General features: G+C 45.6%; 1 long non-coding RNA gene across 3 annotated transcripts in view; it reads left to right on the plus strand.

Moving 5' to 3' along the window:
• The first annotated feature begins 3515 nt into the window (after positions 1-3515).
• The window catches only part of LOC105726113 (uncharacterized), a 68774-nt gene continuing 47314 nt past the window's right edge, over positions 3516-24975 (plus strand). For 2 of the 3 annotated variants that reach the window (XR_010343603.1, XR_010343602.1), the window contains exons 1-2: positions 3516-3685; positions 3813-4402. This is a non-coding gene — a long non-coding RNA (uncharacterized LOC105726113). Of the gene's footprint in view, positions 3686-3812; positions 4403-23596; positions 23838-24975 lie in introns of those variants that run through there. The other variant, XR_001109440.2, reaches the window with a different exon arrangement.

Raw genomic sequence — 24975 nt, forward strand, 5'->3', positions numbered from 1 at the left:
GACACTGACAAGCTTTGACAAAGGTGGAGAAATCGTAACCCTTGCACATCGCTGCTGAGAATGTAAAATGGTGCAACCTCTGTGGAAAACAGTACGGCGTTTCCTCAAAAAGTTAAACGGAATTACCACGTGACCTAACAATTCCACGGCTAGGTATACATCTAAAAGAAGGAAAAACAAGTGTTTAGACAAAAACTTGTTATGTGAATGTTCAGAGCATTATTTCTAATACCCCAGACTGGAAACAGCCCAACCGTCCATCAGTAGAGGAATGGATAAACAAGTTGTATTCTACCTACACAGTGGAATATTATTTCACAATAAAATGTACTAAACATGCTAGAATGTGGCTGAATCTTTGAAAACATTTGCCGAATGAAAGAAGCCATTCATAAAAGGCTACATATGGTATGATTCAATTTATATGAAATGTTCAGAATAGGCAACTCCATAGACACAGAACGTGGTTACCTAGGGCTGGGAAGAAGGCTTAAGAAAACTGGGGAGTGACTGATAATGGGTGCAGGGTTCTTTTGGGATTGAGAAACATGTTCTGAAATGGATTATGGTGATGGCTGCATAACTCTAAATGTACTAAAAACCATTGAACTGTACACCTTCAATGGGCGAACGGTGTGATATGGGAACTATATTTCAACAAAGCCGTTACAAAAAAAAAATTAAACATAGTCAAGGTGAACTCATTCTCTATGCCCAAGAAATTGTCCTGTCCAGCGTTTCTTCTTTGTTTGTTTCTTTCTTTTTCTTTTTTTTTTTTTGAGATGGAGTTTTGCTCTTGTTGCCCAGGCTGGAGTGCAATGGCGAGATCTGGGCTCACTGCAACCTCCACCTCCCGGTTTCAAGTGATTCTCCTGCCTCAGCCTCCTGAGTAGCTGGGATTACAAGCACATGCCACCTGATCCACCTGCCTTGGCCTCCCAAAGTACTGGGATTACAGATGTGAACCACCGCGCCCGGCCTCAGCGTTTCTTATCTCAGGAGCATCCACCCAGCTCATGCCAGAAACAGGGTTTCTCCTCCACAATCCTCACCTTCAGCGTTGCTTCCTTCAGTCACCGCTTGGTTAAGAGTGGCCTCCTTGATAGGGTGAGATGCGAAGGAGGAGAGGCTTTTACTGTTTCACTGTATACTTTGTTCACTTACATATTGTTGGAATTAAATATATGATTTTTGCAACTGAAGATAAACTGATCGCTGATGTGTGGCGTGTGTTTCTAGATAGGCCAGTCGTCTCCTCTCTAACCAGCACCCCCTCCCCCATGCCCAGTGCCACGGTCCTCATCTAGGCTGCAGCTGGCTGCTCTGAGTTACTGCTGCAAAAACTCAGTTCCTACTCTCTCCTGGATCTGCCCAGGTCATTATTTCTGTTCTGCACTGTGTTCTCGGGGTCTCATCCAATTTTTCCTGAGACATAGGAGGCGTTTGTTAACCGCATAACTAAATGAATAGATGACTGGAGTCCCCCAACTGGTCTCCCACTTCCAGTCTCCATTTTCAATCTCTTGTGCCCATCATCATGGGGTTATTCTTAGTAAAACACCACTCTGGTATCACTCTTGCCCCGCAGCCCCAGGCAGCTCTGAAGCACTTTACAAACTGCTCCTCAGCCTTTAGAGGCAGGGGGTTTTGAGAACTGCAGGACTTCCGGGCTGTGTATATCGGAGCACAGGAATGTTCAGACTCCAACACTTTGTTAGCGTGGCAAGAGGCAGAGACAGATGTTACCTGACAGAGCTCGTCATATTCTTAGTACACCAGATCCTGGAAGTTTGTGAAACACTCTGGAAGGTCAAGCTAGTACCTAGATCTTGGCGTGGGCCCAAAAGACTGAAGGCGAGGGAGGGTGGAGATTATCAACAGCAAACATGTGGGGGAGGGCAGGGCCAGCTCGTTCTTGGAGGTCAGGGAAGTTCTGCGCCTTTGGACCTGCGATTGATAACCTCAGTTCGTATTTATCTCTGCTGAGCTGCGGTATCTCATGACTTCAGCACTCCCGCCCTCACCCTGAGTCTGTAGACTTTGGTGCTGATGAAGTTCACGTTTGTGGCACTACACCCAGTGCCTAACAGCGTTTCCTTTTAACTAAGAATCTACTGTCTTTAGGGGCCCCCAAGTGACACCGTCCTCCTGGGAAAATACTCTTTCAGCGTCCAAGACTTACTACTGAGACCTAGCAATAACTAAAGAGAGCATTTTCCCCTCTCCTCTTGCCACAGGCTTCCTTACTGATTGACTCCCGGACTCGGAGTAACGCGCGGAATTCACAGATGTGATTTAGAGCAGCTAAATGTTTCTGGTTGAAGTTTTCATATGTTAGAGAAAACAAAATCCTTTTAGGGAAACCATGGAATAGATTTTTGCACTTTTTCTCCAATGGTTCTTCATGTTTCCTTTAATATTTTTTTCAGAGTTATCTCCTGAGAATCACGCCTATTTGTGGCTGGTTCCCTATATGTTTTGAGTTCAAACTGCATTCCATAACTTTCATTTCTGTCCTCGTGAAGCTCTTCTCACCCAAGCAAACCTGTACCACGTGTCTCTCTCCCTGTGTCCCTCTACAGCTTTAAAGTTCTCTTCTCTTTGGGATTACAGAGGATCTAGTCTTTGTCAGTTTCCCAAGCCATGACTTTGCAAAGAAAACACAATACAGGTCTGACGGCATTACAGCTGCAAACAAAATTAATTCAGTGGTGCTCATAGATTTCCTTAATTTCTTTCATGATTTCGGGTGGGCTGTCTCCTCTCTCTTTTTAGAATGTAGTTGAATGCCCTTAACTATATGGTTGGATGGTTGATCAAAGTCAGGTAAAGTGGAAAATCGTAATGGTTATATTTTAACTCATTTTAAGTTCATTTGCCCAGAGCTTTTTAAATTTATTCTTGAGTCTGGATGATCCTCTGATAGGAGTTCTGTAACCATGATGCATCTAAAATGTCCCTTTCCCTAACTTTAATGTGGAACGAGAACAGAAAGAAGCTTTCAAAGCTGTCTCCATACTGTAGAATTCCTAGAGTTTTAGAATTTTTCTTCCTGGTCTTTTATAGCTGCCTTGCACATGCCTAATTAGTCATTTTAACAATTCCTTTATCAAAGCTTTTAATAGCATCCAAATAGTCTTTATGGGGACATCTTTCCTTTTGAACTTGTATTTTTCTTCAGGCTACATCAGATTCAATTAGTGTAATTTAATTGCATGTAAAGCTAATATAAGGCCGGCCACAGTGGCTCCTGCCTATAATCCCAGCACTTTGAGAGGCTGAGGCAGGCAGATCATGATCACCTGAGATCAGGAGTTTGCAGTCAGCCTGGCCAACACGGCAAAACCCCGTCTCCACTAAAAATACAAAAATTAGCGGGACATGGTGGCGGACACCTGTAATCCCAGCTACTCAGGAGACTGAGGCAGAATTGCTTAAACTCGGGAGGCGGAGGTTGCAGTGAGCTGAGATCGCGCCACTGCACTCCAGCCTGGGTGACCGGGCGAGACTCTGTCTCAAAATAAAATAAAAAATAAAGCTAATATAAGCAGAGTGAGAACAAGTGCACTGATGAATTGGAGTTGGAGCAGGAGTGTGCAGGCAGTCAAGAGGCAGATAACTGTGCACGTCAGCATGCTGTGGACACTGGCTATCTGCGTTTCAGAGGACGTGGAGAGGTAATCTGGTGAGTAGGCCGAGCTTCTTCTAAAGTTTATACTGCTCAATCTAAACCATTGCTTTGTTCTCCCCTATCTTGAGTTCACATAATAAATTTCCATTTATCATTCTTGGTTCTCTGTTTATTTCCTCAGAAATGACTGCCATTTTATGAATTGGAGTTACCTGTCTCTCAGTGAGAGAAACCCAAAGCAAAGGTCTTTCTAGTAGCTTCTGGCGCAGCTGAATCACAATGAGGCTTAAATGAGTGGCACCTGAAATTCAGAGTAGCTGATCTCTACTTCAAAATGCAGCTCCAGGGGGTCCTTAGACCTCCAAAAATTACATAAAGCATTCTGTTCATATGTGCATCTTTCTGAGAAGAAATAACTTTTCCAAAATCCTTAAGGGGTCTGTGATCCCCTAAAGATCAAGAATCACTACTTACATGTGGCTTTGTCCACTCAGGGGAAGAAAAGTACTTGGTGATCTCAGCGAATGATGTCTAACTGCTAAGCTGCTTTTTCCGACTGAAAGAAGCCCTTGAGAAGAGTTTATGAAGAATGAAGGGAAAAAATCACCACTCTGTAGTTTACACAGCTGTTCCTAATATCACCCCCTACCCAGGCATTGAGCAGTACCATGTGCCAAGAGCCATCCTCGGCCTGGGGCTACAGCCCTGAACAAGTGCCCACCATCCCGGCCCTTGGGAGCTGCATTCCATGGGGACACCAGCAAACCACAGGTAAGTAAAGAGACGCTCGAGGAACACCAGTCAGTGAAAAAGTGTTATGGAATGAGTAAAGTGGGGAGGCCTGTAAGGCATGTGATTTTAATTAGGGTGATCAGGAGCTCCTCTGTGAATTGGGAACATCTGGGCGGCAACCTGCATGAAGTGTAGGAATGAGCTTGAAAATATTTGATGAAAGCATTCCCGAGAGAATAAGTGTGCAAAGCTGTGTGCCTGGCAGATTTGAAGAACAAGGAGGCCAGCGTGGCTGCAACAGACAGGATCTGATTTACATTTGGAGAGATGCATTGGAGACTCTAGACCTCGGGTGGCCAAGGGCAGGTGCAGGGAGGCCTCTGGGCCTCTTCATAAATACACGCGTTTATTGACGGGCTTAGGAAGGCCACTTAGGAAGGCCACTTCCTAAGCCTATCAAAATGCATGTATTTATAAAGAAGCTTGTTTTTAGGCATTTAAATTCTTTAAATGGAATTTTCATTATGAAATTATTACATATATATTCATTTAAAAAAGACAACATACAAATCAGAAACGTACGAAAATAAATTTAAATCCTAACAATTGCTTGGTGGCTACCTAAAAATAATTACAATAGCATTTTATTTTATTTCATATTTTAAATTTTTTATTTTAATAGTTTTTGGGGTACAGGTGGTTTTTGGTTATATGGATAAGTTCTTTAGCGGTAATTTCTGAGATTTTGGTGTACCTATCACCCAAACAGTGTACACTATACCCAACGTGTAGTATTTTATCCCTCACCTCTCTCCCACCCTTCCCTCGGAGTCTCCAAAGTCCATTATATCATTCTTAGCCTTTGCATCCTCATAGCTTAACTCCCACTTGTAAGTGAGACTATACAATGTTTTTCCATTCCTGAGTTACTTCACTTAGAATAAGGGCTGCCAGCTCTGTTTAAGTAGCTGCAAAGGCCATTGCTGTGTTCCATTTTATGGCTGAGCAGTATTCCATGGTGTATATGCCACATTTCTTTATCCACTCATTGGTTGATGGGCACTTAGGTTGGTTTCGTACCTTTGCAATTGCGAATTGTGCTGCTATAAACATGCATGTTCAAGTATCTTTTTCATAGAATGACTTCTTTTCCTCTGGGTAGATACCCAGTAGTGGGACTGCTGGATCAAATAGTAGTTCTACTTGTAGTTCTTCAGGGAATCTCCACACTGTTTTCCACAGGTGTTGTACTAGTTTACATTCCACCAGTGGTGTAAAAGTGTTCCCTTTTCACCACATCCATGCCAACATCTATTATTTTTTGACTTTTTAGTTATGGCCATTCTAACAGGAGTAAGGTGGTATTTCATTGTGTTCCTAGTTTGCAATTTTCTGATGATTAATGATGTTGAGCATTTTTTCATATGTTTGTTGGATGTCTGTACATCTTCTTTTGAGAGTTGTCTATTCATGTCCTTTGCCCATTTTTGGTGGGGTTATTTGTTTTTTTCTTGCTGATTTGTTTGAATTCCTTATAGATTGTAGATATTAGTCCTTTGTTGGATGCGTGGTTTGCAAATATTTTCTCCCACTCTGCGGGTTGTCTGTTTACTCTGCTGATTCTTTCTTTGGCTGTGCAGAGGTCCCATTTATTTGTTTTTGTTTTGGGGCAACTAGCATTTTAATCTATATCCTTTCAGAATTATTTATCATATTCCTTTATAAAAATGGAAAGGTTTGCAACAAGCACCATAAGAACAAAATAGGGAGTGACCAGGCCTGTGGAAGGACATGGAATAGCACTAGGAGGCTGGCTGGCTCCAAGACCACTGTGCGGGCATATGCTTGGCCTCTGCAGAGCGGGCACAAATGCCCTTATACAGTGTCCATTCAAAGTCCAGCCCCATCAGCAGGAGGTTAGGTCCTTTTGTCCCTGGAAGAGTCCTCGTTGAGGAAATCTAGTCCTGTGAGGCTCACTAAATTTAAATGCTTGTTCAGTTTACACCCATCTCTACACTAGGAGTGGACAGTAGGCATCTCTCTCTTTCTCTCTCTCTTTTTTTTTTTTTTTCTTTGCTGCTGAATATCCATTCCCCTCTGGTAACAGCACCCAGATTGAACTCTGGGATGACTTGCTTCCCTTGTTCTCAGCTATGAGACATGGTTGAGATTGACCCCTCACCTAACTCCAGGCTGAGTTAGGATTCACTTGAACTGAAAGAAGATCCCATCTCCTGGCCTAGTAGGAAATGATTCCACTCTATCAGAACCAAGGAGGCAGAAGCGATTTCACCAATGTTCCTTGGAAAGTGGATCTGCTTTCCGCTGTGTGTGTGCTCGGGAGAGACTGCTTTTCTCCCCTGGTGGGGGGATGGAAAGACACATGTCTGGTGCTGCCACAGCCATGTTGACATCCTAAAGTATCTTGGGTCCTTCTGGGGTAGGGACTCATAGAGATTGAGGCTGAGCCTGTCAACGTGGAAGGTGGATTAGAAAGACTGGGAAACTCTGAGTCCTTGGAGATGCTGTCTGAACTGCTGGCTCATGCCTCTCTTGAGGCCATACCTACTGTGGACTTCTAATAAGAAGGTGTAAAGCACATGATATTGCTGATCATTTGGCAAGTGCTGACCTACAAGAATGGAAATCTCTTTTGGTTAAACCTGGAAATTGAAACTCATAAATTCCCCTGATTTTCTAAGACAATTTTAGGTGGGTGAGTTTTTCATCAACTCAAAGACTTCTAGAAAATACAGCACAGAACTTAGAATCCTGACCCTGGGGAAGGAGTGGTGCACCACTAGGTCTCGGGAGCTGATTGCTCCAGGGTCTGTCTGCAGATTCTCACTCCTCCTCTCCTCCTGCTGCAAAGCTCAGCTGATGCAGAGCAATGCCAAAGTTTGCTGCCACTGGGACCACTGCTGGTTCCTATGGCCCTGCCCGAGGGCCGGATCAACTGGCCTCAGCTTTCCATCAGAACTGGTCCTGACAGTCCCCGGGGATCCCACTCCAGCCTGAATGAATGATAAATTCTGAGCAAAATCCAGCTCAGATCAGCAAATGGAAGTGGGTTAGCCCTCAGAGCCCCATTTCACGTGGGATATGGCAGTAGCCTCAGCTATCAGCTGATCCAGTGCGGACATTCTCTCATGGCCTGCCATGGATGCCTTCCCATACATTTGTTAGAGAATAGATTGAAGGGACCTCAGGTTGCAAACAGATATTTGAATTTTTTGAAAACCTTAAGTTAGTATTTGGAAGTGGCCGGCAAGGATTTGGATATGGTGAAGTAAGTCAGACCAGTGCCAATGTCATAGGCTGAAGGGAGCTTTTCTAGGTTGGAATGCACAAGATATGAACAGTTGATTTTTCTGCTCACGTTTGCTCAGCTGGTTTCTTTTTCACTAAATCAACTACAGCCTGAACTTGAAGCCATAATTTTTTTTCTTTTTCGTTTTTTGAGATGGAGTCTGGCTCCGTCATCCAGGCTAGAGTACATTGGCACTATCTCGACTCACTGCAACCTCCGCCTCCCCAGTTCAAGAGATTCTCCTACCTCAGCCTCCTGAGTAGCTGGGTTTACAAGCATGTGCCACAACACCGAGTTCATTTTGTATTTTTAGTAGAGACAGGGTTTCACCATGTTGGCCAGGCTGATCTAGAACTCCTGACCTCAAGTGATCTGCCTGCCTCGGCCTCCCTTGACTTACAGGCGTGAGCCGTTGTGCCTGGCCTTGAAGCCATAATTAAGTAGTATTAACACATCATGTTTCATCAGGTAATAGGCTTTTGCTTTTTGTGGAGGAGTCATATCAGAGTTTGCATACAAACTCCTCCTGTGTGTAATGTATCTTCGGTGGCTTTCATATTGCCTGAGAGTCTCTGACGTGTCATCGCATAGCTAGCGTGACTTCCCCAGTCAGACGGACTTCCCGTATGCTTGTGTCTTTACCTCGCCAGCCCCTGCTGGAACAGGCACTAATCCCTATGCTGAACAAGGACTGGCTTCATAGGCCATCAGAGGAGAAATTCTGGCTTTACTCAGTCTGACAAAAGTCAGCGGAGGCCTCCAAGCATTTCTCGTTTTCCTAATCATTGAATAATAACTTCAGCGCAACAATATGGCGCAAAACGTTGCTGACAAATGCTCAGAGCCGAAGCCTCTCAAAGCAGAGGACCTTGCACGGCTCCACTCTCAAGGCAGGAGATTGAGTTCAGCTCTGTTTATTAGTTAAATATTGTCACCTTCTGTTCCTCCCACTGGTTTGTCTGTTCCAAATGCTGACCCCAGAAAAATTTCACCTGCTCTTTCCTGACCCAAAACATATAAAGAACAGCCTCGCTTACTGATATGTACCCTGTTACACAACCACTTTCATTGCAAGGGCCAAAGTTCAAGGAGCTGTTAAAGTTGATGCTCCTTTTTTTCTCAAAGGTGAAACATAAAGAGTTGCATGGGATTTTACTGTGAGAGTCAGATTGTGAGAAGTCCTTAACATTTGGCTTTCTGAGGAGGAAATTGGGTTCCCCAGGATTGTGACTGTTTGATATACAGGTGAAGAAATTATTCTCATTGTAACCTCTTCCCCTTGGAAATTAAAGGCTGAATGAATACTTTGTTTAGCACTGCTTTTGATTCGTGTGTGGGCGTGAAAGAAAGATGATCTGTTTAATGCCATGTGACCCCGCCGTGTACCTGCCTTTAAGAGCCGTCCTTAAGTATAGCCAAAGGATTATATAATAAGCAAGATATACGTAACGATTTTGCACATGTTGCCACGGAAATATTACTATGATTTCCTATGACATAAAGCTTTCATATGTTACCATCAGGAAAGAATTGACTAAGCTTCTTCTGAGGGGTATGTGCTAGAAAGCCCTTCTAGAAACCATTCCTTAAAATCACGCAAGCTGGAATGGCAACCTAGAACCTACTGCTTAACAACCGTCAGTCACCAGTAAAATAAAACATACAATACTAAAAGAGCTAATAAATAACAAGGCTGCATGCCAAATGGATTCGGTTAGATATCTGGGGAGCTGAGGTGAGGCAGACCCACACCGCCATCAATCCTCTCTGGAAAGTCCGGGAACAGAGGACAAGAGAAGCAATCTGCCGATACCGTAGTCACTGATTTGGACAGCGTGTAGTTAAGTGGCAATGATTCTAGCCCACTGTTTACATTGGGCCTGAGTTAGGGGGCATTATTTCTTACAGCAGAACTGCAGCTGGGTGTCCTTTCCATTGCATCTGTTTAAAACCCACTGAATGGGCATCTTGGTGGTGCCGGGGAAGTGACTAGGAAAGTATCAGGTGGTGACAAGCGGGCACATGGTGTAGTTTCTGGTCGGTGATACTTTCTCTCCCTCTTAAATATAAACTATAAGCGTTGTGATGAGAAAGGACCCTCATTACGGATTTTATGTATTAAATACTAATAGTTTGTTATAATTTATTAGATGGCCAATGTTTAAAAACTCTATTTAAATAAATGTATTCGTTTGCTGGGACTGCTGTAATATAGTAGCACAAGCCGGGTGGCTTAAGCAATAGAGATTTATTTTCTCACAATTCTGGAGAGAGCCGGCTGGGATCAAGGTGCAGTCCGTGTTGTTTCCCTTTAAGGGCAGTGAGGGAGCAGCATTCCAGGCCTCTCTCCCAGCGTCGGGAGTTGCTGGTGATCCGTGGTGTTCCGTGGCTTGTAGCAGCACCCCGATCTCTGCCTTCATCCACACAAGGCATTCCTGTGCCCAAATGTCCCTTTTTAATTTTTATTAATTTATTTTTTTGAGACAGAGTTTTGCTCTTGTTGCCCAGGCCAGAGTGCAGTGGGATGATCTCACCTCACTGCAACTTCTGCCCCCGGGTTCAAGAGATTCTCCTGCCTCACCCTCCCAAGTAGCTGGAATTATAGGTGCCTGTCACCATGCCCAGCTAATTTTTGTATTTTTAGTAGAGACAGAGTTTTACCATGTTGTCCAGACTGGTCTGGAACTCCTAACCTCAAATGATCCCCTGGCCTCGGCCTCCCCAAATGCTGGGATTATACCATGAGCCACCACACCTGGCTGCCTCGTTTTTATAGGGACATCAGCTATATTGAATTAGGACCTGCCCTGCTCCAGTGTGACCTCATCTTAACTAAGAACATCTTTGAGGACCCTGTTTCTTTTTTCTTCTTTTTTTTTTTTTTTGAGACAGTTTCACTCTGTCACTGAGGCTGGAGTGCAGTGGCATAACAGCTCACTGCAGCCTTGACCTCCCAAGCTCAAGTGATCCTTCTGCCTTGGTCTCCCAAGTAGATGATTACAATCATGCTCCATCATACCCAGCTAACACCTGGCTAATTTTTGGACTTTTTAATAGAAACAGGGTCTCGCGATGTTGCCCAGGCTGGTTTTGAACTCAAGGGCTTATGTGATCCTTTCGCCTTGGCCTCCCACAGCGCTGGGATTACAGACTTAAGTACCCGCGAGGACCCTATTTCTAAATCAGGCCACCTTCTGAGATACTGAGGGTTAGGACTTCAACGTATGAATTGGTTGGGGCACAGTTCAAGCTGTAACAATAAGTAAACCTAATATTGGACCAGATATTCAGGGGCAATGTGTCCTAGGCCCATTTTTAAATTAATTGTTTAAAGCAGAAAGGCGCTGCACCAGAAACTGGTTCTACCACTCACAGAGGGGAAGCAGAACAATGAGAAGGAAACATGCCCAAATCCAGCCTGTGGCTTCCGTTCTGGCAAAGTGGCATCTTGACGACAATCTGGATCTGCTCACTGAGGAGGGTCAGAGAGTGCGGCCGAGCGCCGCCCTCATCCTGGTTGCCTTGGAGGACACAGGATGAATCTGCTCAATGGCAGGGCACTCTGGGGCCCCCCAACTCGTTTTTTGTGAAGTTGTCCTCATAAAAAATCCCCCAGGAAAGCAGAGAGGGAGCAGGTGTAAAGGTAAAGTGAGTGAAAGGTGGCCTCAGCAGCAAAGCAAGAGTGGGTGCCCTGTCTACAGGTTGAAGGGCAGTAAAGCTTGGCAGAATGACACCAGAACACCCCACACCTCTATACCGTTAAACCTTTCTCCATGGTTCAGGCCAGAGGTGGCTTCACCCAGCTTTGCTGTTCCTTCTAAGTTGAAAACCCTATACCTACTTGGCAGTCCCCATGCAGGTGACTCAGCAGCTAGCTGGGCGTAGAGCATTGCCAGAAACGTACCATGTGGCTAACAGGCAGAATCAAGCCAGGCCTGTGGGAGGCACTTTCTCTGTGCAGGTGGGTGTGTAGGCTGGGGTTAAGCAGCTCCTATCCTTGGGGTCACTAGTTGTCACCTGAATTCAGACTTTCAGTCTTTTATTGGGGGAAGGGACATTTGCAATGGATGGACTATTACATATTTTTGCCTGTATTGAGTTTGTGACAGGCAAAGAATTAAAAATGACAGCTCTAGGATGGGTGTGGTGGCTCACACTTGTCATCCCAGCATTGTGGGAGGCCAAGGTGGGAGGATCACTTGAACCCAGGAGTTCGAGACCAACCTGGGCAACACAGCAAGACCCTATCTCTGCAAAAGATTCAAAAATTAGCCCTATGTGGTGGTGCATGACTGTAGTCCCAGATACTCAAATGGCTGAAGCGGGAGGATTGCTTGAGCCCAGGAGTTCAAGGCTGCAGTGAGCCATGATTGCACTACTGCACTCCAGCCTGTCTCTAAAAACAGAAAACAAAATTACAACTCTCTACAATTAGTGCTCACTTCCCCAAGACAGTGACGGGGTGAGCTTTCTAACAATTTAAAGAGAAACTCATGAAAAATTCCTTTTCATTCCAATATTTTTATTTTTATGTTTTTTTTTTTCTTGAGACGGAGTCTTGCTCTGTCACCCAGGCTGGAGTGCAGTGGTGCGGTCTTGGCTCCCTGCAACCTCTGCCTCTTGGGTTCAAGCGATTCTCCTGCCTCAGCCTCCCAAGTAGCTGGGATTACAGGCATGTGCCACCACACTTAGCTAATTTTTTGTATTTTTGGTAAAGATGGGATTTCACCAAGCTGGCAAAGCTGGTCTCGAATTCCTGACCTCAGGTGATTAACTGCCTCCCCTCCCAAAATGCTGGGATTATAGGTGTGAGCCACCACGCCCAGCCAGCCCCTAACTTTTTAAAAATGTACAGCATTTGGAGGAGACCCTTCCACTAGAATCTATGAGAAGCCTGTAAGTCACAGGTGCTGAATGCAAGGTGAACCCCATTCAGACGCTGTGCAAAACCCAGCTGGGGAAGTCACATGCGTCTATGTGTGTGAGGAGTTGGGCGTGGCTGGTGGAAGGCATCTGGCCATGACTGTTTTCTTGCTATTTCTTATCTGCATGCTGGTTATTTATTTGCTTCTGATTCCTACACTGTAATTTAGACCTTTGATATAACAGTTGGTCACACTTTGTCACTAACTCTAGTTCAGAGTGAGTCCAATATTTTGGGTGGGGTAATAGTCTGGGAAATGTCTGCATGCATGCTCATTTTTCATGCATTTGGGGCGATTGCTATGTGGGTTAATGTGCTTCTGTGCCCCAATGTATTCAGAAAGGTCTCCCCTTTCTAACATCCTTTATGTGTACTCATGGCCAACCATCTGTCTCTATGTCCTCATACCCAGGGAGTATTAGTAGAGTCTTCTAGACCTTCTTATCTCAGACACATCACCTTTCACAGACATCTTACACACACACTGGCTGATGATCTCACCTTGGCTGTGAATGCCACAAGTCTGTCCTTTGGTTTTTGCTCCCATAGCTATCCAGCAGAGCAGAGTTTAAATCCACAGTTAGCTCCATGGGCACCTGATGGAGGCAGAGTTTAAATCCACAGTTGACTCCAGGGCACCTGATGGAGGCAGAGTTTAAATCCACAGTTGACTCCAGGGCATCTGATGGAGGCGGAGTTTAAATCCACAGTTGACTCCAGGGCATCTGATGGAGGTGGAGTTTAAATCCACAGTTAGCTCCATAGGCACCTGATGGAGGCAGAGTTTAAATCCACAGTTGACTCCAGGGCACCTGATGGAGGCGGAGTTTAATTCCACAGTTGACTCCAGGGCATCTAATGGAGGCGGAGTTTAAATCCACAGTTGACTCCAGGGCATCTGATGGAGGCGGAGTTTAAATCCACAGTTGACTCCAGAGCATCTGATGGAGGTGGAGTTTAAATCCACAGTTAGCTCCATAGGCACCTGATGGAGGCAGAGTTTAAATCCACAGTTGACTCCAGGGCACCTGATGGAGGCGGAGTTTAATTCCACAGTTGACTCCAGGGCATCTGATGGAGGCGGAGTTTAAATCCACAGTTGACTCCAGGGCATCTGATGGAGGCGGAGTTTAAATTCACAGTTGACTCCAGGGCATCTGATGGAGGCGGAGTTTAAATCCACAGTTGACTCCAGGGCATCTGATGGAGGTGGAGTTTAAATCCACAGTTAGCTCCATAGGCACCTGATGGAGGCAGAGTTTAAATCCACAGTTGACTCCAGGGCATCTGATGGAGGTGGAGTTTAAATCCACAGTTAGCTCCATAGGCACCTGATGGAGGCAGAGTTTAAATCCACAGTTGACTCCAGGGCACCTGATGGAGGCGGAGTTTAATTCCACAGTTGACTCCAGGGCATCTGATGGAGGCGGAGTTTAAATCCACAGTTGACTCCAGGGCATCTGATGGAGGTGGAGTTTAAATCCACAGTTAGCTCCATAGGCACCTGATGGAGGCAGAGTTTAAATCCACAGTTGACTCCACAGGTACCTGATGCAGGCGCTTAGTTCTACCAAGGCTCTCATGCGCTGGTCTTCAGTTCACACATCACTGCTACCTGTGACTCACCTGCAGCTGTGCTGAATGAGGTTGCTCTCCTGTTCATCTGCTCTGCCCATGAGCAGGAACAGTGTCCCTGCTGAGCCTGTCTCTAGTGTATACTCACCACCTCAGTGCACCCCAAAAAGCCTGGCAGGAACTAGGGGAGCAGACATTCCCCCAGGGAACATATCCCCTGCAGATCAGGTTCCAACCATCCCTGTGTGCCTGTGTGGGGTGGACCCAAGGCGGGTAATAAGCCCTGCCATGTCCTGAGCACCACGTGCTAAGTAAGCATCATTCATTCATCATGTCACTTAATCTGACAGCAGCCCTGTGAGCTCCTGTGGTTGCCTCATTTTTACCAATAAGCAAATGGAACCTCCAAAGAGTGAAGTAACTTGCTTAAGATTCCTCAGCAGGACGTGTTCGCGTGCTGGCCCAGGTGTCTCTGATTCTTATCTCTTCACTCTTGTCACTTTGCTGCTGCTGCTGCTGCTACTTCTTTTTCTTTTTTTTTAAGAGACAGGATCGCATTATCTTGCCCAGGCTGGAGTGCATTGGCTATTCATAGGCACAATCCCACTACTGATCAGCATGGGAGTTTTGACCTGCTCCGTTTCTGACCTGGGCCGATTCACCCCTCCTCAGGCAACCTGTGGTCCCCTGCTCCCGGGAGGTCCCCATGTTGATGCTGAACATAGTGCAGATGCCCAGCCGCGTAGCGCACTCAGCCCAGGACTCCTGGGCTCAGTTGGTCCTCCCCCTGCAGCCTCCTAGTAGCTGGTACTATAGGGATGCGCCCCCATGCCCGCCTCCTTGCTTCTAAAAGGTACAGGTTTCAGGATGCCTGGCTTTGCCTTCTGAATTTATTTTTTCCCCTCCAGCACCAAGCAGCTTTCTACTTTCTCCTTGACCACCTCTCCTAGAGCCTTTTGAACCTGGCATATAGGAAGGGATCTCAGATGTCCACACCATGCAGGTGGACAGCTTAACATTGACAAGCTGCTTTCCACAAGGGTGGCATCATACAACACATCAAGACACTGGCAGCCTGTAGAATTGCATACGTGAATCTGGGCAGACAGATGCATTACTGTAAGTGGAGAGGGAGATCGACAGTCTACACTTTATTTGGAGCTACAGCTGCATGCTTAAGTCATAGTGAGCTCACTTATGAAAGGGGGATGTTATGGTGGAATCACATCTACGTTGAAGTCCTAACCCCTGCTACCTGGCATTGCGATCTTACTTGGAACCAGGGTCACTGCAGGTGAAAAGAGTTAAGATGAGGTCATACTGGGGCAGGGTGGGCCCCTCATCCAATATGATGGTGCCCTTATGAGAAGACAGAGACACACAGAGAATGCCAAATGACAAGGAAGGCAGAAATTGGAGTGACCTGCAAGCTGAGGAATGCCAAGGATTGACTGCAAATGCTGGAAGCCGGAAAGCAAGAAGGATCCTTCCCTACAGGCATCAGAGGGAGCGCAGCCCCATGACACCTGGATTTCAGACTTCTGACCTCTGAACTATGAAGAACCCATGACTGTGGTTTGTGCTATTTTGTTATGGCAGCCCTAGGACATGAACCCAGGAAAGAAATGGGTGTGTCCTCTTTTGGACAGCTGCTCAGGGAGGGTGGGAGTCGTTGCGCGGCCACTGGGTCTTTAGCCACGTTGTGCCTGTACTTGTGGATCCTGGCCTCGTACCATATCCAGATACTGAAAACAAGATTATGGTAAAGGCATAAATTACATGAAAATGAACACAAAAAGACAAGTGGTTTTAAGATGTGTTTTGTTTTGTTTGAAAGCCTTATGGTAAGCTAAGGAGTTTTCTTTCCTTGATAAAAATGATTCCAGCACAGATACTTCTTGATAATGTGAGCCATGTCAGAGAGAACGATGACCAGATTGAATGCTGGTGAAGGCCCACCATGGAAGCCTGTGGAAAGCCTAACCTCCTTCCACAGCCTTCGCAGGGAGGACTTGGATCTTGTAATCAGTGTGCACTAGCCCGTGGGTGCCCAGCCATCAGCTACCAACTTTCTTTCAGCTGTCCCTTGTGCGTGGTTCCTAGATGCCTTTCCTGGATCGGGATGCATTCTGCTTCTCCCCTTCCTTTGCTCCCATTCCTGTGAATTTTTATCACCATGCTTCTTGTCACCGCGTCACCCACCAGGTTCGCCATTCATTTATTTATTTATCCGGGTTCGCCACTGGCCATTTTTTCCTGACCTAAACGCCCCTTATATATGAAGAGCTACTTGACGACCAGCCACGTCAAGGCTGTGGGAAATTTGATAAGGCCCCCCAGGTTCTTCAACAGATAAATGGCTCTACATAAAAGGGAGACTACTCTGGGTTGAAATGCTCAAGCTGTGTTTCCATCTAGTGTTGTCTGTATGTTTTGTTTGTTTAGATCTCAATTTAAACAAAGTGTAAAAAGACATTTTTTGAGATAACTGAAGAACGTTAAGCATGGGCTGGACACTACAAACTAGAAATAATCCCAACTCCCCCGACCGAATGGCCCCCTCTTGGCCAACGGGACCCCAGAAAACACTTTAAAACGTAGTTCCCAGCCGTGACTACGGGACAAGGCAGACGCGCCCTGTTATACCCCTTTCTTTTGCAGTTTAGACACAATAGCCAGTCAGCATTAACGCTAAAATAGAGATCAGAAGGACTGATGGGACACACCATGCAGCAAGATACTAAATTAGAAACAGGACCTAAGGCCCTGCCAGGCAAAGGTGAAGTCACGCTCCTTGTGCTTAAAGAATAAACTATGTTCTCACTGCCCCAAGGATGTTCTTTTTCTCGGCAGCCAAACAATCTCTGGCCTTGAGATAAGCAGTGTTAAGAGCATTGCACCAGATGCTTACTAACGGGCCCCTGTTCTGTCAGTCACAGCTCCAGCTCTGGTTGGACAAGAGACTGATTTCAGTAACTTTCTCCTGATAAGAGACTCCTGACCAGGGACGGGCTCTGGCCATTCACAGAGCCTGTATACCTGAGCCCCTCTGTGTCCTCAACAGCCCTTTTCACACATAGGGCATAATCGTAATAAATTTAAATGTTACATCTCCACCCCAAAGTGAACATGGTCCTATGTTACATGCATGTTTGTTACATATGCATGTGTCAGGATCGAGTTCATGAGCATTCATAGCTCCTTCTATATCCTGCTGAAATTTGTGTCCAGTTAACCCTAAACATAAAGCTCCTACCCCAGCCCTCCCTTCTGGAAGTGCCTATCTCTGGTCTTGGCTAGAGGCATCTTCCCGGCCTGAAGAATGGCCACCTTGCAGGCTGAAACGCTTTATAAAAAAATAAAATTTCTCCTTTTCCAAATGTACATATTACAGGTTTTCTTTAAAAGTTAACAGTACTATAATTAGATAATTATATTAGATAATTAGACTATTACTTTAAATTTTGTGGGCTATGATAATGGTATTGTCCTTAATGTTTGATGCAAATAGATGTGTGTTTACAACTTTCATTAACATTTTCTTCCAGAAAGCATGGGGCAGGGATGCGGTGGTAGATGAAGTAAGAATGGCAGGTGAGGCCACACATTCTCCCATGTTCTTCCATGATGTAAATTGTTCATGATAAAATGTTTTTTAAAAAAGAACAGACTGGGCGTGGTGGCTCATGCCTGTAATCCCAGCACTTTGGGAGGCCAAGGCAGGTGGATCACGAGGTCCGGAGTTTGAGACCAGCCTGACCAACATAGTGAAATCCTGTCCCTACTAAAAATACAAAAATTAGCCAGGGATGGTGGTGCACACCTAAAGTCCCAGCTACTTGGGAGGCTGAGGCAGGAGAATCACTTGAACCCGGGAGGCGGAGGTTGTGGTCAGGTGAGATGGTGCCACTGTACTCCATCCTGGGTGACAGAGCGAGACTCCATCTCAACAAAACAAAACAAAACAAAAAACCTGACTATGTGCTCTTTGGTGCCAGGGCAGCTCCAGATTCGTGCCTGGGGATACACGTGGGGCACGGGGCATCCTGGAGTGTCACTGAATTCATTTAATTGTCACAACAGCAAATGGAGAATTCACGTAGATCCCCGATTCCACTAGTGTCCCTACACTGCTCTGTTTTCTAGTTAAAGCAACCTGGTGGCTTGCTGTCTAAAACCACAACAAAGATGAAAAGCAAGTGAGCAGAGCTGGGGAGCAGTCCTTGAAGCCTCTGTCCTGAGTGGAGCCCGTCTCAGCGGCTGCCTCCGTGGAGGGCATGAGCATCAGCACCTGTGCCGGGAACCCCGGGTCTGTATCGCAGATCCCGGTTGACTTTCTTCTCTCATCCCAACCTCCAGGACTCTGTCCCTAAGAAAGAACATTCTCTTGCTTCATAGTGCTGGTTCAGACAAAAGAGACCCTTGGTAAGGACATCTCAGTGAAATGCACTTCTTTGCTCAAGCATTCGAGCAATTGTTGAGCACGACGTCCCCTGAAAGGGCCCAGAAGTAAACGCCCCTCAGCAGCTATGAGCACACCGACTGCCCGCCCCGCAGCCTCTGTGCCATGCCACACTAACAGGAGCCAGGGGGCTGATTTCAGGGCTAGGACAGGGTAGGTACAGTATGAGTATGGAGTCTCTTATGCCACAAAATAAGGAGTGATATAAAAAAGTTGGGGCCTATCAGACAGATGCTAGTGGCCAGGGGGACAACTTGAAGGTCTCCCATTGATGGAGTCGGGGACAATTTGGGCCCTCAAACAATGAAGTCCAGGAGTGCCTGAGAAGCCCTGCAAAAATAGGAATCCTTGGGTCCACAGAGATAATAAAAGGAAAAATAAAGCGGAGAGAGAGGAGGGCTCTTGCGCCTAGGAGTGGCGAATGCTGATGGTAAACGTGGAGCAGCGTGGGAAATGGAAGATCATCTCCATCATCATTTTCATCATTGCGGTGAAGACTGGTTCCAGCAGGAACTGTGGGTGGATGCGAAGTCTAAGGGGGGATTTTTGTGAGGATCAGGACATGTGCGTGGTCTCCCCATAGACTGCTTTCTCACTGCAAGGGAACAGGAAGTGTGCAGAGGAGAAACGCCTTGACTTGTGCTATGAGTAAGCGTCACCAAAGAGGGACGATGGATGGCGAACACCTCCAGGTAGGATGCCCCAGAAAGATGCAGCACCACTTGTGTCATTCACTGGCCAGAAATGCATCAGACAAACTCCAAATGAAAAAAATTCTATTTAAAATGGGAGGAGGAGGCTGTTCTTCAGAATTGGAATATCATAAAAGATAAAGGCTGTGCGAATGTCTCAGACTAGAGAGACGTGAAAATGGGCCAGATCCGAAGTAGTGTCCTGCCCTGGAGGAAAAGATGCTATAGAGAACATCAGAGAACAATTACAAAATTGGAAGAATAATAAAACAAGATTGTTCTATGGTCACGCAAGACTATCTGTGCTCTGAGGAAATGCAGTTTAGGGGAAAGGGCCATGATGTGTGCAACATATTCTCAAATTGTTCAGGAAAATTATAAACACAGTAACAGCGAGTGAGAGAGCAAATGGGATATAGCGCGAATCATAAGAATTCTGGGCAATGGGTGTGGGGGTGTTTTTTGAGCAATTGTTTTTCTTGAGACTCTTCTGGAAGTTTGAAATTATTTGCAAAGAAAAATTTTTTAAAAATTGAACACCTATTATGTACTTGCTATCCTATTGTTCTTGGTATTGGACAGAGATGACCCATCGAGGTCATTTTAGCCAATAACCTACATTCCCTTTTTTTTTTGGTATGCACTTAAAATTTATATAAATGGATTGGCTTGATTTCCCTGCCTCTGTTTTGTATTCCTGGAAGTCAGTGAATGGCCAGTGTCTCAGTAGATTAGAAAGAGGATAGGACCTCATTTTATAGATTAGCCCCAGGCGGTTAAGAATACATAACACATCACGTCGCAATTAAATGGTTGCATTCTGAGCTCCATGAGGGTGGCATCGTCTGACTTGTTTCGGTTTCCATCAGCAGGACCCAGCATGTGCCTATCATATGGTATGCATTCAAACATTTGTTGAATGACTAAATTAATTATTCTAACGTAAGATTTGAAATGTGTAGAATAACCTTTCACCAAGGTTCCAAGTCCTTCATAAAAACAAGTGAAAATGGATCTTTGATATTTGAGGTGTGCTTTCTAATGGGAAAACTCGTGCCCTAAGGAAGAGATCTTCATTAGCTTTTCTTCCTAGAAATTGAGAGGCCACTTCTTTAAACTGTTTACTTAGGAGTGAGTTTGCTACTCGAGAGGGAACAGACAAAATAAAATGCCAGCATGAGATGCACGGTGGTGACATGGAAATAAGCATGAAGCAAAAGGCCTGAGGAGGGGTGGGGTTCCCAGCTGGGGCCTAGTGAGTCCTCTGCATCACTCACTGAATTACCATCCTCACAGCCAGTCTTAGATGAAAGTCTTAAATGGAAAGGTTGCAAGTGGGGAGAACAGTATCTAAAGCCATCTGATCCTGATGGGGGCCCAGAAAGGGTATTTTCAGTCTAATTTCTAAAAGGGCACCAAGTGGGGAGAGGGGAGATCCTGGGAGCAGTTGGGGCTCTCAGGCCCAGCGTGGGGAAGGAAGGAGGGGAGCATGCTGACTGCATGATGCTGACAGAAAGGGGCCCTGGAAGTCCGGGGCCTCGTGGGCATGTTTACCATGGCTAAGACCAACTTGAAAGCTGTCTGTAAAGCAGGAAACCCATGTGTTCAGGTAAGCACAACATTCCTGTAGGCTGTTTGTGAAAATACCTGTGAATGCGCAAAACGAAAATACCTCTGAGCACCTGAAAATAGCTGCTGTACTCAGGGCTCATTCTCAGTAAAACCTGCCTTATTTTCCCAACTCAGCAGCACCCCCTGCCTGCACCCTCTGTGAGGATGGAAAGGGACGGGCACTGTTCCTCAGGTGAGCCCAGGCAGTGCTACTGGGCTAGTTCCTCTCCCTGCCCCACTTGGGCCCCTCCTTCTCTCCTCCTCACCTAAGCAGAGAAGGCCAGCTGTACTAGTCGGTTTTCACGCTACTGGTAAAGACATACCCGAGACTAGGAATGAAAAAAAGGTTGAATGGATTTACAGTTCCATGTGGCTGCAGACATCTCACAATCATGGCGGAAGGTGAAAGGCATGTCTCACATGGCGGCAGACGAGAGAAGAGAGACTGTGCAGGGAGACTCTTGTTTTTTAAAACTATCAGATCTCATGAGAATTATTCACTATCATGAGAACCGCATGGAAAGACCTGACCCCATGATTCAGGTCATGGGGTATCCTATCCCAGTAGGATACCTCCTACTGGGTCCCTTCTAGGTAGGAATTCAAGATGAGATTTGGGTAGGGGCACATATCACCAGCCTTACTTTCTCCTTCTTGATTTCCCTGAAGCACTAAAAGGGGCAAACTGGTGATTCTTAGTAGGTGGACAGCCAGTGGTTGCACTAAAGAATATTTTTTCTTACCTTTTTTTTTTTTTTTTTTTTTGAGACAGAGTCTTGCTCTCTTGCAGGCTGGAGTGCAGTGGTGTGATCTTGGCTCACTGCAACCTCTGCCTTCCAGGTTCAAGTGATTCTCCTCCCTCAGCCTCCCAAGTAGCAGGGATTACAGGGCTGTGCCACCATGCCTGGCTAATTTTTGTACTTTTAGTAGAGACAGGGTTTCATCATGTTGGTCAGGCTGGTCTTGAACTCCTGACCTCATATCCACCTGCCTCGGCCTCCCAAAGTGGTGGTGGGATTACGGGCATGAGCCACAGCACCTGGCCTAAAGGATATTTTTTCTAGCACAATTGACATTATTTGAGTAGTTAATTATATTAAATAGATAATGAGCAGCTTTTCTTGTTTTTGTTTTGAAGCGTGAGCCTGTTCTTTTGGTCTTTTGGATTTTCAATATCTCTTTCTAAAAGGACATTCTAATAAAGAAGTGTAGATCACTGGAATACATGGTTTTCATTAATTATAATATCACAAAAAACATTGTCATCATGAGACCATGCACCTCACTTCACCTTGGGTGGCCAGAGCCACTCAGGGAAGCTTGGGCCCTTTTAAGTTCTGTAGGAGAGTAACTCGGGTACCACAGAGTTATTCTCTAGGTTCTAGAAAACAACTAGAAGGGATGATGACACCTACGTTTGTGTAGCTGCTCTGCGGTTCCCAATCCTGGCTAGGTACCCCACCCAGGTCCTCCCCTACCAGGAAGTCACCCTGGGCCATTCCCTTTGGAGTTGTTGGCGTCCTGCATTTCTCTCCCCGAGGGAGGGCACTCTCTGGCTCTGCCGTGAAACGATCACTGGTGGGCACAGAGGGCCAGGGAGATGACGCCCTAGGTGTGATCTGAGTCAACAAGGGCAGGAGTTGGTGGGTAAGTACCCTGGCTTCCTCCCTTCTCCTGGGACAATGCCTGGGCCCCACGCCCTCTCTGGAGCCCCTGCTAGGGTGAGCCCAGCTGCCTGTGGCACTGTCACAGGCTTCAGTGCCTCTCTTCCCTCCCCTGTTTCACGTCCCCACTCTAGGGTCACCTCCCAAATAAACGCTTTGCACTTGCAGACTTGTCCCAGGGTCTACTTTCAGAGGATGTTGAGTTTCAGAGCCTTGTATGTGTCTGGCAACAACACAACCTCATTAGTTTAGACTCCATCAAGTCGGTATTAGTGCTTCATCTTTTCATTGTTCTCTTTAAAAATAATTTTCTCGTGCCATTGCACTCCAGCCTGGGTAATAAGAGCGAAACTCTGTCTCAAAAAAAAGAAAAAAAAGAAAAAGAAATAATTTTCTAAATTAGCTGGGCATGGTGGCAGGTGCCTGTAGTCCCAGCTACTAGGGAGGTGAGGCAGGAGAATTGCTTGAACCCAGGAAGTGGAGGCTGTAGTGAGCTGAGATCGTGCCACCGCCCTCCAGACTGGGTGACAAAGTGAGACGCCATTTCAAAATAAGTAAATAAATTAAAAATAAATAAATAATTTTCTAAATGAATCACTCAGTAAAATCTTAGTAAATTAAAAACAAGATGTCAAAGGCAACATTAAAATACTTAATAAAAATTTCTGAATTAAAAGTAGTCATTTTCATATTAACACTTCATATGGTGTGAATATAGCAGCCCCCCGCCGTTATCCCCAGGGCATATGTTCCAAGACCCGCAACAGATGCTCGAAACCTGGCTGAACCCTACATATCATATTTTCTTCAGTCTCATAACCAAGACAGCTCCAACATCACACATGGGGGCAGGTATCGTATGCAGCACGGATGTGCCGGACCGAGGGTGATTCGCATCCGGCAGAACAGAGTGGGATGGTGAGAGATTTCATCTGACTACTCAGAATGGTGCACAATTTAACACTTGTGAATTGTTTATTTCTGAATATTTTCAGGCCGTGATTGACTGTGGGCAACTAAAACCGCAGAAAGCAAAACCACAGAGAAGGGGGAACTACCGCGTATCACGTTATGTAATATGCTGATGAACTATCTAGAAATACTCTTCAAGCAATAAATACTCTTCAAAATAAATTTTGAAATTATTTATTTCTCGAAGCTCTTTGCTAGAAATCTCTATTAAGGACTGTTAATCTAATTTGTTACTGTTTTGCGTGTATCACCTGGTTGAAGGAATAGGTCAGCAAAAAATGTGCACGTGACACATCACATTGACAGCACAGGAGCTGTCAAGCTCTAGAAGGTTCGATGATTGATCATTAACTTTCACTCATTTATATATTCATTTGTCGAGTAAACATTGATGAGGTACTACCGTGTGTGGAAATGTATGCTGATCACTAGAGGCACAGAGCTGCAGGCACCTGGGCCAGGCGGAAGGCGGTTGCGTGAATAAAATGCAATCAAGTAGGCCACGTGCTATGGCCGAGGTTCTCACTACATTCTACGACAGCCCAGAATGAGAGGCTCATCCAGAAAAGAAGGAAATGCACTTAAAATGTCGTATCTGAAATACAACATGCTTTCTTTTTGAATGAGACCTAGAGTTATCCAAACTCAGACCTCTTCTCACATGAATTTTTCATTCGCTGTCCAGTGTGTTACGATCTTAATTGATATTTGAAGCCATCTTGCAACACAGGTTTGACTGGTACAACCCTCAGCAGGGCTGACCTCAAGGGACGTTTTGGAAAGCAGCAGGCTGTTGCTCGTCCCTCGGCGGTGCGGGAGGCAGCACAGTTCTGCTTCTCCACAGTCAGCATTTGCTGAAACAGAGGGTTGCTGCTAGATTAGAAGTTGGGGGGCGGGTTTTACATTTCGATTTTGCCTTTCGCTTACTGTGTGACCTTGGAAAACAAGTCATGTAACTTCTTTAGGCCCCAATTTTTTCAAAGTACAATATTGAACCGGTAACAAGCAACATTTTGTTGCACAAGAACTAGTTTTAAGAAAAACAAGGTTGACAGCTATCCCTTTAAAAAAGGAAAGAAATAGTAACTGGAAATCAGGGACATCTGTGACGTCTGTCTCCTCTGTCTCAGGAATAGGCATGTTTATCTCTAAGACCCCTTACTGCTTTATACTTTGGGTTTGCACTGTGTTAGCCTCATGCAGTAGTGAGGGTTTAATCTGACATCTCTTGGGATACTGCATGTGTCTTGAAAATGATATGTACGAGGTTGCAAACAGTTGTTTTAAATCTGTGATTTGTGCTTACCTTTCTGTAGTTCTCAGGACACCTGCTGGCAGTCAGTGGCTTCTCAGGGATGGTGGGCGTGAGGGTGGTGGTGAGACTCCCAGCCCCCATTTCAAG

The sequence above is a fragment of the Aotus nancymaae genome, unplaced genomic scaffold, assembly GCF_030222135.1.
Source record: "Aotus nancymaae isolate 86718 unplaced genomic scaffold, 86718_ANA_hifiasm-v0.15.2.pri h1tg000020l, whole genome shotgun sequence".
Classification (NCBI taxonomy): domain Eukaryota; kingdom Metazoa; phylum Chordata; class Mammalia; order Primates; family Aotidae; genus Aotus; species Aotus nancymaae.